The sequence below is a fragment of the Boleophthalmus pectinirostris genome, unplaced genomic scaffold, assembly GCF_026225935.1.
Source record: "Boleophthalmus pectinirostris isolate CB_2022bp ecotype Guang Dong unplaced genomic scaffold, ASM2622593v1 HiC_scaffold_14, whole genome shotgun sequence".
Lineage (NCBI taxonomy): Eukaryota > Metazoa > Chordata > Actinopteri > Gobiiformes > Gobiidae > Boleophthalmus > Boleophthalmus pectinirostris.
The window spans coordinates 22,144,607-22,158,891 of record NW_026571047.1 but is presented as its reverse complement, the minus strand read 5'-3'; the positions used below and the strand labels follow the sequence as shown (position 1 = coordinate 22,158,891).

Here is a 14,285-nt window from a genome sequence, read left to right as displayed (position 1 = left end):
TGCCGTTAGAGTGGATAAATAACCGGGATCAATACCCTTTACGTGCTTTCTCGCTCCGTCCATCATGTTGAATTAGTGTTTCTTGCCGCCGACCAAAATAATTCCTAGCATGCAACGCGCGCTTTTGTCAACAATGAAACTCGCCTATAGCCTTGTGGTATCAGTCTATCTCCAACAGGTAAGTTTAGTGCCCTACTGGGTAGAGATATGCGGATGGTGGTTACAGCCAAGGACTCCGTGACAAAAAAATAATAAAAAATTTAAATTAAATTTGGGCATGTGGTGGTTTAAAGCCCAATTTATGGTCCAGCATGATATTGTCTGTGTCAACCGAAGTGCACCTCCAAAATGTTCTAACTATACGTAGAAACGACACAGACAGCAGGGAAAGCGACGCAGACAATAAGAGCTGGGATTGGTCCTCTCTGCCACCGCACTACAAATATTTCCTGTATTCCGCTTTCCTTTCTTTCAGTACACATTGAGTAATAATGTGTTTAATGCAGCTCTGCACACATTTGTTTACATTTTACAGAAATGAAACTTACAACCACATGACTAATTTACATAGACTATTATTAGATTTGTGCACTGATGCGGTTCAGCTTCTGTTGGACTAAAGGACACGACTCAGTGGAATATGAGTGTTCTTTCTGCTGATGGTGCGTCTGTTCTGTGCTTCTGTCGTGTTGGAGATGATTCATGTTAAACTTTTCAGAGATTATCCATCTGCAAGTCATACACATACACTGTATATAATGGACATATATTCTAGCCTCCTGGTGTTGTGGCGATGAATTACTTGATGGCACATACACCTTGACGCAGATCCATAAATCAAAAACGACGGCGACATGGCGACGGCGACAGTGTGGGTTGAGTTGACGCAGGACTAAACTTCGCCCTTAACTACTCAGAAAAAAAACAACAAAAAAACCTATATATCACGCTGCTTTCTGATCTATGTCATAATGTTGTTTCCTCATCACAAACAGACCTGGAGTTGTGTTTCGTTTCATTTACAGAAGTTGAACACACAAACCTTACGTATTTAGCCTCTGTTCCACCTTGTGATGTCACGTGGTAATACAGGAAGTTCTTCACTTTGCTTTTAAACTCAATACACTTCACTAAAATCATTTGGATGCTTACAACCCTGGATTTCCTTATCTCTATTAAATAAAAGATAAAATCACAAGCTAGAACAGAGAATTTTGAGCTTTGGAGATGTAAATAATAATAATAAAGGCCTATTCAAACAAGCACGAATGAAAGAAAACAGAACTCCAGGTCTGTTTTTGACGAGGTAACAACATTCTAACATGACATACACCTCCCAAGAGTCAATTTTCCGTAATATCCAGCAGAACCATTCAAATTAGACAAAAACATACATTTTACTTCTGTACCTCTTATTTCCTGTAAATGCAATAACCGTAGTACTTTTCCTCAAACCCCACCGTGTACACGTATGTCATCATGTCCTCGTGTAATGCCCGAGAACTGCTTACGTCCCACATTTAGCTCAACATGAGAAGATTTGCTCTCTCCACACACTTTGTCCAATTACACTTTCAACTGCACGGGCTCCATACCAGCTCGGATTATCATATGGAAAGCGCCCCTGTTGGCTTTTTTTTCCCCCTCCCCGGGTTAGTACTTTTATGCTAATTACATGACTATTTACACTGGGGCTGCTGGGAGGCCTTTTATATTTAATGCAATGCTATAGCTCGAGATTGACTATAGAAGGAAGATGGGATTTGGGTTGGCGCTGATAAATTCTTGCAATATGGCTGTGGCGTATATATGACAAAAGACTTGCTCACAGGTTGGAGGTCTTCCGGGACTAGGCACGCTTCAGTGAAAAACGGTTTTATGTTGTTTGAATGTGCTCGTGAATGGTACTTACAAGGATACCCCGTGTGGAATTTTGCGTGCCGTTAGTGTCTAGTATTAAGGCACCACGGCGATTTAAGAACCACAAATCCCATAAATCCCCGCACCTGCCCGCTGTAACCAATGACAACAACCAAGAACGCACAAAGGGAAAGTGTTTACACGCAAATCCCGTCACGACTACAGATGATACATGCTGGACAAATATGTGCTTTTGAGTCCGCTAAACCTTGAAATTACATTTATTTTTCTTTTTTGTTTGATAAATTTAAAGTAAAAATCTGTTTTGTTGTCACAGTTTTTTGTTTTTTTTTGTTTAGCAGAAATGTCTTTGAGTTTCTTCTGACATACTCTGTGCAGATATCGATGCTTTGCCTGGAATGTTCCACAGTATGTCATTAGTTTCTATCAATCTTCCATTTCAGGTGATGCTAGAAAAATACACTGTGGCCATATACACTTGTTTCCATGGCGATGAATACATTTAATGCCATTCAGTGGAACATATAAAGCAAAGCAAGAGGCACGAAAAGTTAAAAACTGCCTCTTTATTTGTTAAATGGAAAATATATAACGATACATAGTGAGTGAAGGCTTCTAAATAGAGAATATGTACGAATAAAATGTAATATTTTTGGAGTTTAACCATTTTAGACATTTTGATTTAATAATGTGATTAAACTTTTGGCTCTTTTATGGGATCTTTTGGCTCTTTTGGATCAGTTCATTTCGAAAAGACTCTCTCTTTATTATCTGTATTTCTATGACAGAAGCCAATGTGAGAACTTATTTAACAACGAACTAATCACAGAGAAGGCAAAGATCTGTTTACAATGTTTCAAACTGTGCGTAGGAGTGTGTTTACCCGTTATTATTTATTATGCATATCTATATAAAACAGTGCACTACAGTAATGATTATTTTTAACTGTTATTAAGAAGCCATGTACTCTTTTTTTTATATACACAAAGCTCTTACTTCTGTTTCCTACTCTGCTTCTGTTCTGGTTCTTGTGTTGGTTCAGCATTAAAGGGACAGTCCGGAATTTTGGACATAGAACCTCATTTCCTAGTGAGCCAGAGTGTTGGAGACATGTGGAGACACTTTTTTAAATATTCCATCCGGTCCTTGTATTTGCAGAGGTCACTGGTGCTAGACTAGTGCATGTCAATGGCCATAGTTATCCTGACTCTAAAAACAGTCTTACCCACTCCACAAAACACCCGAAACAAATCTATTATTACACCAGACTGTCAATGTAAATGTCTGTGTTGATAGAATAATTTTTGAAATAAAACTAACCTTGTATGAATCGTCGCATGTTGAGGGACTATTTTCTCAACAGCAGCAGAATTTTACGTTGCCGGTAAGATAGGTGCTAGGTGATATCAGAACTCTGCTGCTGACCTTTCTATCAGGAAGTAAGTAAGTAAATAAGTCTTTATTTATATAGCACTTTTCACAGACTTATGTCACAAAGATGCTTTACAGAGCATTTTTTATAGATTCATTATTCTTTTTCTCCACAGCCGGTGATGGTACTGTAGCCACAGCTGCCCTGGAGCATACTGACAGAAGCGCGGCTGCCATGCCAGTCGGCGCCATTGGTCCCTCCGACCACCACCATCACTCACGCACACACCACTTTCATACTAGACAATGTGGGTGAAGTGCCTTGCCTAAGGACACAACAACAGTTTTTGCGACTGGCGCCCCAACTGATTGGCACCTGATTTTCCCAGTGGTCTCCCATCCAAGTACTAACCAGGCCCGGCCTTGCTTAGCTTCTGAGATCTGATGGGATCAGACTCTGACAAGTCGGTATGGCCACATACCGACTTGTCAAGTACAACTCGCTGCTGCTCAGACATAAATCCTTCAAATGCAAGGTTGGTTTTACTTCTAAAATTATTCTATCAACACAGACATTCACATTGACAGTCTGACATAATAGTTTTTCTTTGTGTGTTTTGTGGAGTGGGTAAGACTGTTTTTAGTGGCAGGATAACTATGACCATTGACATGCACTAGTCTAGCACCAGTGACCTCTGCAAACACAAGGACTGGATGGAATATTTTAAAAAGTGTCTCCACACGTCAACAACACTCTGGCTCACAAATGAGGCCTTATGTCCAAAATTCCGGACTGTCCCTTTAAGCTGTATAAAAATTAGAAAGAAAAATGATTCTGTTCTTTAAAGGTGCACTGTGTAACTTTTTGGTTGGGGGTCCGTCACCTGCTTGTTTCTACGGATATGTCATTGCTCTGCCTGGAATGTTCAACAGTATGACATTATTATACACCTCTAGTTTACATTTATTCAATTACAGGTGGCTTTATAGCTCAAAAATACCTAGAAAATCAGTGAGTGGGGTCACCTCGCCACAGATCTGACCTGTAAGTTGGTCTGGTTTGGTCTCCATGAAGATAGAAAGATTTAATTTTATACTGTGAAACATTCCAGGTAATGCAATTTGACAGATCAGCCACCAGAAAAGTTACACAATGCACCTTTCTGCAATGGTTCAAAGGAGCTGATTCATTCACGAACATCACACAAAATGTCACTGAATTTGTTGTAAAATCTGACGAGTTATGATCAGAATGCAATTTTATCATTGTCGACTAGTCACGATTAGTTGCAGCCATTTTTCATAACCCAAAATGTCAAAATATATGAGCATTTAGTTCAATTTTCTGACAAGATTGTAATAATTTCACTGATCTTTTTGTCATAAATTATGCACTCCAATTAAATTAACCTTGTCCCAATACAACTTTGATCATTTGTCATTGTTCATTTGAAAAACGCAAGAGTTGGGAACAGACATCAGGAGTCCGTTTACGCTTTTTGGCTGCTTTTTGACTAAAATCAAGAATGAAAAACACTCTAAATTTTGCATATTTTGACTAGAGGGCTTGTGCTTTATCTTTCGGTATTTTGTAATTTACTGTGATCGTTCACGCGTGCTATCCGTCTTTTGAAGCTGATTTTCGCAGGTCCATCGTATAAACTATGTCCCATCGTATATTGCACTGACCCCGAGTGAGGAAATGTCAGAAACTATTTGGGAAATGGATCAATTACCTGACCGATTTTTAACCTTTCCGAGAAGTAACTCCAGGTCAGGATCAAGTTCACAGATGTGGATGAAAATGCCATCTGACAGTTAGAGCAGACAAGAAAAAGGGCAAAATATGAAGCGGAGACGATAGACAGACACAGTGTGAGTCGACGTTAAAAAAACAAGTTTATATTTTGGCAGGAGGTCCACATCCCACTGCTTTGAGGTTTGCTCTACGGCAGATTCTAACCCCAGTTCAAATCTGCAAATATTTTAACATTTAAATAGACAGCCGATTCAGTGGCAACAAGGATTTTGTGCTTTTCTGTGAAAGTAAAACATGTATTTGAAGGCGGTAAACAAGTGGGACAAGGCAGAAAAAGACTACGGATGTCTTTATCAAAGCTTTGGGCTGGCAATTTCACTTTGATTTCAGTTCAATTTGTGTTAAATTTGAAAAAAAAATCTATTGATCAATTCTGTTCCAAGTTGATTTCAATTCAACAAGTCTAATTCAGTTTCATTTAAGTTTCAATTCAGTTTCAGTTCAACAATTCAATTCAATTTTAATTCTAATTCCAATTCAATTTCAATTCAGCAGAAACATTATTTAGCAGTGGTTTATACTTTCATAAGATCTATTTTACATTTTTGACTTTGTTAGATCTCAGCCAAACGTTTATTTTGTTTTGGATGTGAAGTGCCTGAAACAATTGAATGTTGTTTATAATGTAACGACTCTGTAGTACTCTCTGTAGTACTCTCTGTAGTACTCTCTGTAGTACTCTCTGTAATACTGAACGTATTGGGATAGTAGTAATGTTGAACATGAAATGCCAATGGACAGGAACACCTATATAATCTTTTGCCTTGTATATGAATTTGACTCTTACAAACAATTTGATTCTGTTTACATTTTGGCCAGGATTCTACTTTTTCTGCATTGACTTTTTTTGTTTTGTTTGTTTGTTTGTTTGTTTTTTCCAGTGGAAACAAGGATTTTGTTCAATTTCAGCTCAATTTAAATTCAACTGTAGTAGTATTTTTATACATTCAGCAGGTCTCTTTTACATTTTGTCCATGTTAGATCTCAGTCAGACATGATTTTCTTTTTTTCTTTAGTCATGTCATCATGGTATAGTGTCAAACAGTGCCTTAATTATTTTAAGTTGATGAACTTAAAAGCCACAATCTTCCAGAAATTAAAAGGTCACATGGCTTGTACCTTTTGGTAACAGCTGAATGAAAAGCGCTCATTTAGCTCAACTGATATATTTGCAGTCAATAGATTTCTGTTCAGACAACTCAATTATTTTTATTTGTTATGACATAAAATTGGGAGTTTTCAAACCGCTGGAATAAGTTCACTTATTTGGTGAACTGCTTTGAAATTGTATTGTATTTTAGCATGTACTATATAAATTAAGTTTATTTTTAAATCATCCCTACTTGAAACAACAGAAATAACTAGGGATGTAACAATAACCGAAATATCATGATTTCGTATCATCAAGTCTCACAATAATATCGTAAGTATCGTAAGTTCCTTTGCTTAAATGCATGGTTTTATAGTAGCAACAGCTTGTAAACATTGGAAACTGCATATCCCATGATTCATTTCAGTGCAAACAATATGAAGAAATATGTTTTTACTTGAATTCTTGGGATTATGATGGAAATAATCCACATCAAAATCTTGTCAAGGTATTTTAAAAGCAAAAAAGTGTCCTATCTACAATTATACTAGTCTCTTTAAAATATTGCAGTGTAGTGGACCAAACAGAAGGCAAAGACAAGGTATAAAAATAAGTTTAAATTTAATTAAGTCAAAAAAGATATAATTTAACAAAGGCTCAATTAAGGCAAATTATTAAACAACAAAAAAAAGCCAGGCCAAACTCAAATCAAACTGAACAGAACAAAACTAACCCAACCAGACAAAAAACAAATGTGTTTAAATACTTGAGGACCAACTAAAGATGAACACAAGAGGGAGGAATTACACTAAATAATTAACTAAACCATTAACTTAATCAAAGTAACAAAAAGGCAAATAATTATAACACCGAAATTAATAAGTGATAATAAAGTGACCTTAACACAAACTAAAAAACTTAGTAAAACTACCTAAATAGTGCTCCCCCCCTTTGCTGAGTCCTAATGGTCTCTCCCAAGGGCCCAGTCCGGAGCTCAAAAAAACAAAAAACAAGTAAATCAGACTTATATTCAAATTTGAGCACACATATTTTAGTTAATATAAGTCTAAATAATGGAATTAAATTATGTGTAATGTGATTAACTTAATGTAAATGAAATGAAATTATACCGACACTATGAAGTTTTGGCAGCAGTATCCAGTAGAAATTGTACCGTGAGATTCATATCGTGATACTATCGTGAGATTTGGATATTGTTACACCCCTAGAAATAACAGAACTTTATCATTCTCAGTGTTTAATTACATAATTCTACTAAGTTGTACCTCATTTATGTTTTTAAGTTACACTCACTTATACCCACGACAGTTCCCTTAAATAAAACAAAATTAGTTAAAATTACTCAAAAAGAAGAACATGTTAAAGCAACTTGACATAATTAAGTTTGTCGGATTATTCTAAAACTTCAAGTATACACAACTTAATCTATTTAATTACTTTTAATATTCGGGTTTATAGCAAAACAACAGTCTAGTACTAAATTAGGAAAGTAGTCATATTGAACATCACCTAATCCTTCACCTTGTATTACGATTTTGACTTATTTTTTTTGGTTTGTTGTTTGTTTTGTTTACATTTTACCCTGAATCCTACCTTTTCCGCATTGATTTTTTCCCCCCTCAACATGACGGATTTCAGATGGCCGCCCAGACACTCCACTTCACTGGGCACGCCGCCTATCAACCGCACAATACACAAGGAAGCATTACCACCACAGACACTAGGATTAGCTTTTGAATTCATCTTCTTTATCTTTATGTCAAATTACGGGCGCGTTTTTTGAGGACGCCATTTATCATCGCGACTGGCTAATCTCTGGAATAGACTCTGGAATATTTCTTTAAAAAAAGCCAGACCACACGGGAGCATTATCGTTATACCCTTGGGTCCTCCTTCCTTACCTTCTCAAATCATTCCCCCCCCGCCCCTTATCCGAGCGACGTGATTAAAATGTAAAGCAAGTCTGATTAATTATAAATGCCGTTTCATCTCTGCTTTCAGGTGGCGTCACAATGATTTTATTTTATTTATTTTTTCTCCATTTATCCGCTCGCAGTTCTCGTCTTTGATTCGTCTTTAAACTGTGTATGCAAATAGCCGGACACGGTGGAAGAGCTACAACAAACAGCATTTAATTAGGAGCTCATTACTCAAGCGCTTTTATCATGTTATTTTTACCACGTTGACCCTCTAAGTGTTTCATCAAGACGCTTACTCTAAATTAGTCATTTTTAGCCACGACAGCAATATTCCAGCGATTAAAGCGACGTGGAGACAATGGCGTGGTCCATAGGGAATAGGGACCTCATTGGTTTTTAATGCGTCTGTGTGTGTGTGTAAGTTTACATGTAGGACTATTTTTAAGAGAATTGCAATGGATCTAAATAAAAATAACTAAATATCTGTTCTGGGTAAAGTTAAACATTTATGCTGTTATAATAAAAGATTCATAGCTAATGTTGTAAAACCTCAAAGGTGCTGTGTTTGATTTTTACTGTCTTAAAAATGTGTATAACAGAATTACTTCCTTTTAAATGTTGTGTTGTAAATTCGTGGTGGTCTAAAGTTGTTCCTCAGAGCATCCAAATGATTCTGAAAATAATAATAACGAGCATGTTTAGGCAATAAAGTCTTGAAACCCTTGCTGATATTTGTATTGCATGGGAAAGGTACATTTTGTTTAAATACATGGAAAAATATTGGTTCCAGGTAGGGATGGGCATTTGATTAAATTTTCTTTATCGATCGTCGGGAGGATTAATGATACATTTTCGATTATCATTAACGTTTTATTTTTAAATTATCATCATTGTTATTACTATTACCAATCTGCAAAATAAACTCAACTTTACAACGAATAAACCGTAACCACTATAGGGCCACATCAGCCCGTTTGACATTAAATGTAGTTAATATGATTAAGTGAGATTCAGGAGCAGGACCACGCCTCAGCCGCCCTCTCCTCTCACCAGCGAACCACAACTCACCTTGATCATGCCTCTAATTTCCCGTCATCCCCGTTTGTCTCGGCGAACTCGACCCCACCCTCCCATCCCCTATTTTGTTTGTCTTTCAGTCATAAGACCCCTACAAGGGGGGGTCCCGTTCCGGCTGGGCCAATTGAAGATTGAGACGGAGCCCCCACTCATAGTCTCAACCCAGCCATCTCTACCCCGCCTCATACATTATCAATAAACTTCTTCGCACTATGTCGTTGTTGGCGTGGTCCTAGCTAGTGAAAATGTGTTTACTGCAGCTTTGACACATTTGTTTATGTTTTACAGAAACTAAACATAAAACCCCAATAGCTCATTTGCATAAACTATCAGCGCTGAAAAAAAACAACAGCTCTTTCCTTGTGCGCTGATGCAGTTCAGCTTCTGTCGGCCTAAAGGACACGACTCAGTGGAATATGAGTGTTCTTTCTGTGACAGAGGATGTTGATGATGATGATGGTGAGTTTGTTTTGTGTGTGTGTCGTGTTGGAGATGGTTCATGTTTTCAGAGATCAGACGTGTGCAGGTTTAGCGCTGCTTTATGTATGTTGGTCGCTTTATTTATTTTGGCTCCTGTTGTGATGAAAAAAGTGAAAAGTGTTTGTCTTTTGGACACATGCGCGCTCGACTTTATGTTGCAGTAACCGGGATATGGCGTTTACATGCACCATAACGAAACCAGGATACTCAAAAAACCCGATCATACCCAGGACATTGAGTGGTGCAGTGTCTCCAAGGAGCCAGAGCCCAAACGTGGAACTGTGAGGCTGAAACTCCAGTGTTTGTGTCAGACGCAGCCTCGTCTCCTTACACTACGCACAGCAACATACATTCAGTTTGTCGATGAAAAATGAACGTGATCGACGAAATTCTTAATGATCAATTATCAAACTAATTATGTTCATCCCTATAGTTCCAAGGTCTTCAAAGGAGCAGAGTGTAACTTTTCTGGTCTGCTACGGCTTGTCTCCATGCAGATATCCCGGTTTAGTCGTAGTTTGGATCTGGTCAAGACCTGTTTTTAGGCCCTCAAACACAATACCAGTTTAACTTTCAGAGGTACAATACATCTGGTAAATATTCACGGTGTCATAATCCTGTTTTGAGGATCTAAAATAGATTTTTTTATCACTATGGCAAGATTTACATCACTCTGAAACCAACGGCTGGTCTGAGAATCCTACAAACCTTTTTTCTTTTCCTACTAAGTGAAAATTAGCATCTATTTGATCCACTCTGTTTTGCTTTGTCGAGAAATGGACGCCGTGTAATCCTGGCCTGCCTTTTCATGTCCGAAGCTCGAACACAGAAATCCATATTCACAATTACTCTCGACAAAACAAAACACCGCTCTGTATTTTGACATTTCATTCTCTAGATGTTGCTACAGTAAACATTAAACATTTGCTTTTCGCTCCCCCCTCTCTCTCTCTCTCTTCTCCTCCTCTCTTCCTCCTCTCTTCCTCCTCTTCTCACTTCACTTCGCTTCATGTTAGCATCTCGGAGTCCATTCGGGCTTGTAGCATGTCAGCCATTTCATCAGCGTGATTATCTTACCACCACACGCTGAAATATTTAGTAGGACAAAACCGCGACTTGCCCACAGTTACCTGCACACAAACTCGTACCCATTAGTAGCAGGGGTGAAAAGTAACTCGATATTTAGGCACTTTCATAACTCTTGCAGAATTTTAAACTTTATTTTTTGGACCTCGTAGGCAAAGAGGAAGCCGATTTCAGAGCTGGGGTGCACCTCAGGTTGTTTCATGTTTGGGTGTCAGTACGAGTAATACCGTATTTTCCGCACTATTAGGCGCTCTGGATTATAAGGCGCACTGTCTATTTTCGAACTTTTTTTACAAATAAACCACACCGGACTTTAAACGAAACAGAACAGTGTGATGGGTCAGTGGGACTTTGTTTGTGGCGTTCACGGTGACTCTGGGCTTTGTTCAGTTGTGGCGTGTAGGGAGGGTGCTGTCTGGGACCGCTGGATTGTCGGCGTGTTCGCAGTGACTCAGTTGTTCAGTTGTGTCTAGAAGTGGCACATTGGACTCACTTTTTTGGTTAGTTCCTCCGTTCCGTTCCTCGTCCGCGTGGAGTGATGAGTGTGGCGTGTTTGCGTGCGCTGTGGGTGGTGCGTCTTTGTAGTTTACTGAAGTCGTGCTGGGACACCCGAGTGGATTCGTGTATAGGGCGCTCTGGATTGTGGGGCGTGCAGTCGTTTTTTGATGGGTTTAGACCAGGGGTGTCAAACTCATTTTGGTCCGGGGGCCGTATCCAAACTACTTTGATCGCAAAGGGGCCGGATCAGAAAACTCATGACATATAAACCCCAAAAATAACAATAAGTTCAAATATTTGTGCAGAGAAACACAAATCTATTACAGAAATCTTTTTTAATTGATGAACTCTTTCTTTTACAAAATATTATAATATTATGAACAACCTGAAACTTTAAGAAAATGCAATTTCAACACAATGTTTTAACATGAACTTGTCTGCAAATAGGAATAAGTCCATTTTTCTTGTAAAATCCTGCACTCCACTTTTCTCATTTTGGACTTTTTGCTGATGAGGGTGTCACGGTCAACAGTCAAAACGATCGTCCTTTAAGAGCGTTTGGAAAGAGACAAGTCTTCATTTGTGCTGCTCTGGTGGGAGGGGCCACGTACAGAGACACTGGAGATGCTGATATGCTCAGCACCGCAGAAAATTACCAATATTTTAATAGAAAATAAAATTCTAATATTTGAGTAGAAAATCAGCCGAGGGCCACATTAAAGGTCTTGGAGGGCTGGATCTGGCCCCCGAGCCGTATGTTTGACACCTGTGGTTTAGAGGCTCAAGTCCGCGCCCAGTAGCCCGGAAAATACAGTACTAGTAAACGTTTATGAGTAGTTACATGCTAGAAATTTCACAACTAAAATACTAACTATTCATCTAGACATCTTCTCTACTTATTTCAAAACAGTGTCCAGATTACTACTTTTACTTTTGAAACATCGACTTAGACTTTATCTTTATTAATCCACAAGGGAAATTATTTGGAAAACTTTTTCTACTTTGAACCACTATTGTACGAATGAGGGATTACACAGCCTAATGTACTAGCTATTTTTCCATTTTGTATTTTCAAGTTAAGATAGATGGATACATAAATGGATAGATGGAGTAAAGAGATTTTCATTTTAAAAATCTTACACAATAAATTGTTGCATTTTAAAAACAGCATTGAATCCATACTGAAAAAGAAGGCCCTAGAAGACCATACTGTATAAGAATGTAACAATATCCACATCTCTTGATACGATATTTTCACGATATGCATCTCATTTATTGTGATATTTTGTTGTGGCTACTGTGAATATGCTACTTTTACCTTTAAAAATGCCTTGGTAAAACTTAATCCAAAGAACTAAGCTTTAAAAGTGTTTAGAACTGTTATTTCTTCATGTAGTTTGCGCCAAAATGGAGCAAAGGATCATGGTCTATGTAGTTCCTTCTGTTTTTTAGCTATTGCTGCACCATAACTCTTCATTTAAGCAAAGAGACTTGTAATTCGGTATATTGTGATGGTCCACGATATTATTATGAGACCTTTGATGATATGATATAAAGATATTTTTGTTATTGTTACACCGGTCGTATAACAGAAGTGTATGACCCTGATGACGCAGATTATATTCTTTGAAAACCACTGCACTCTCTTTACATATCAGACAAACTGCATGGCCATTACACTGAACAAAAGAATAATCGGTCGTCCACTGTTCTTTGAAAACTTGGCACTCTGTCAACTTTCCGTACTTTAACACTTGCCATTTTGCTGTCCTTAACTGCACTACAGAACTCTGCACATGTGTCGACTGTCACTGTTTGATCTTGAGCTTGTCAGGTGAAGAAACTTTGGCAGTAAATGTAAATACGTCATAATAATGTTTATATAAATATAAATACTTCATATGAATATCATTTTTTAATTAACAAAATACAAGATGCAGATGTGTTATTATTTGCCAAAAAGTAATTTTAAAAAATAGGCCATTACAACTTTTCAGGATTGCCTCATAGGGTCAGTTCAAGTAGTGGCGGCAGAGGGGCTGGGGAGCCGGTCAAAGGGGCGTGGAGGACTTTAGTTTACATCGACATAGTGAGATATAGAAGTTATTTATTCAACCTAAGTAACAAAGGCCATGTTCAGACTGCAGGGCTTTACGCGCAATTCAGATTTTTTTGTGAAATCCGATGTTTTTGCGAGGTCGTTCATATTTCCTATTAAATACGACTTGTATGTGACTCCAGTGAGAACATTAAACGGCCCGAAAGTGTCCCGCATGTGCACTGGAGACACAATGACGTCAACCGCAGCGAGCGTGCTCTGTGTTTACGGAAGTTGTTCAAACATGGACGCGAGCATTGAGCACCTGGAGATTTTAAAGTTCCTCTCGTACCGGAGCCAGAACATGAACAACTTACTTGTTTTAAGGAGGAGACTGAGAAGGAGAAGGACGAGGTTTTTGGCCGTGGTGTTTTGTGTTGCAGTGGCAGCGACGTCCGTTGAAAGGAACGTGTGGATGTGGAGACGTAGCCAAGAGTGGTGAGTGGAGATGTGCTTCACTTCAGTGACACGGAGTTCATTAACAATTTTCGCCTACTTCAGCGCAGAATAGTGACATTTGTGGCTTGTTGATAACGTGTAGGTCGGATGAATGCGCTTTGGCCGTTTAGACTGAAGTCGCATGTCAAAAGATTGAATATGTATCAGTTTTAAGAGCACATATCCAAGTGGCCTGGGTCGCATTTGAAAAATCTGTGTCGTTCAGACTGTCATTAAAAGATCAGATACAGGTCACATAGGGGCCAAAAAATCAGATTTGGGTCACTTTGCTGTCTGAACGTAGCCAAAACGTTCCTGTCTATTACATAGAAAAAGTAACAACGATAAATTTTGACCCCCAAAAAAATCCAAAAAGTCCTCTTAGTAATTATCATGACAGGCCTATTTTTACATCAGTTACATCTTTTACAGCATAACTAGTCCACATTTTGACATTCTCACCCTTAAGAAATCTACCTCTCACGTTGATAGAAACCAACTGCTTGA

General features: G+C 38.3%; 1 pseudogene; it reads right to left on the bottom strand.

Annotated features, from left to right (window-relative positions):
- Window positions 1-3,618: 3,618 nt before the first annotated feature.
- LOC129407945 (5S ribosomal RNA) lies at window positions 3,619-3,734 on the bottom strand (annotated as a pseudogene).
- Between the last annotated feature and the right edge of the window lie 10,551 nt (window positions 3,735-14,285).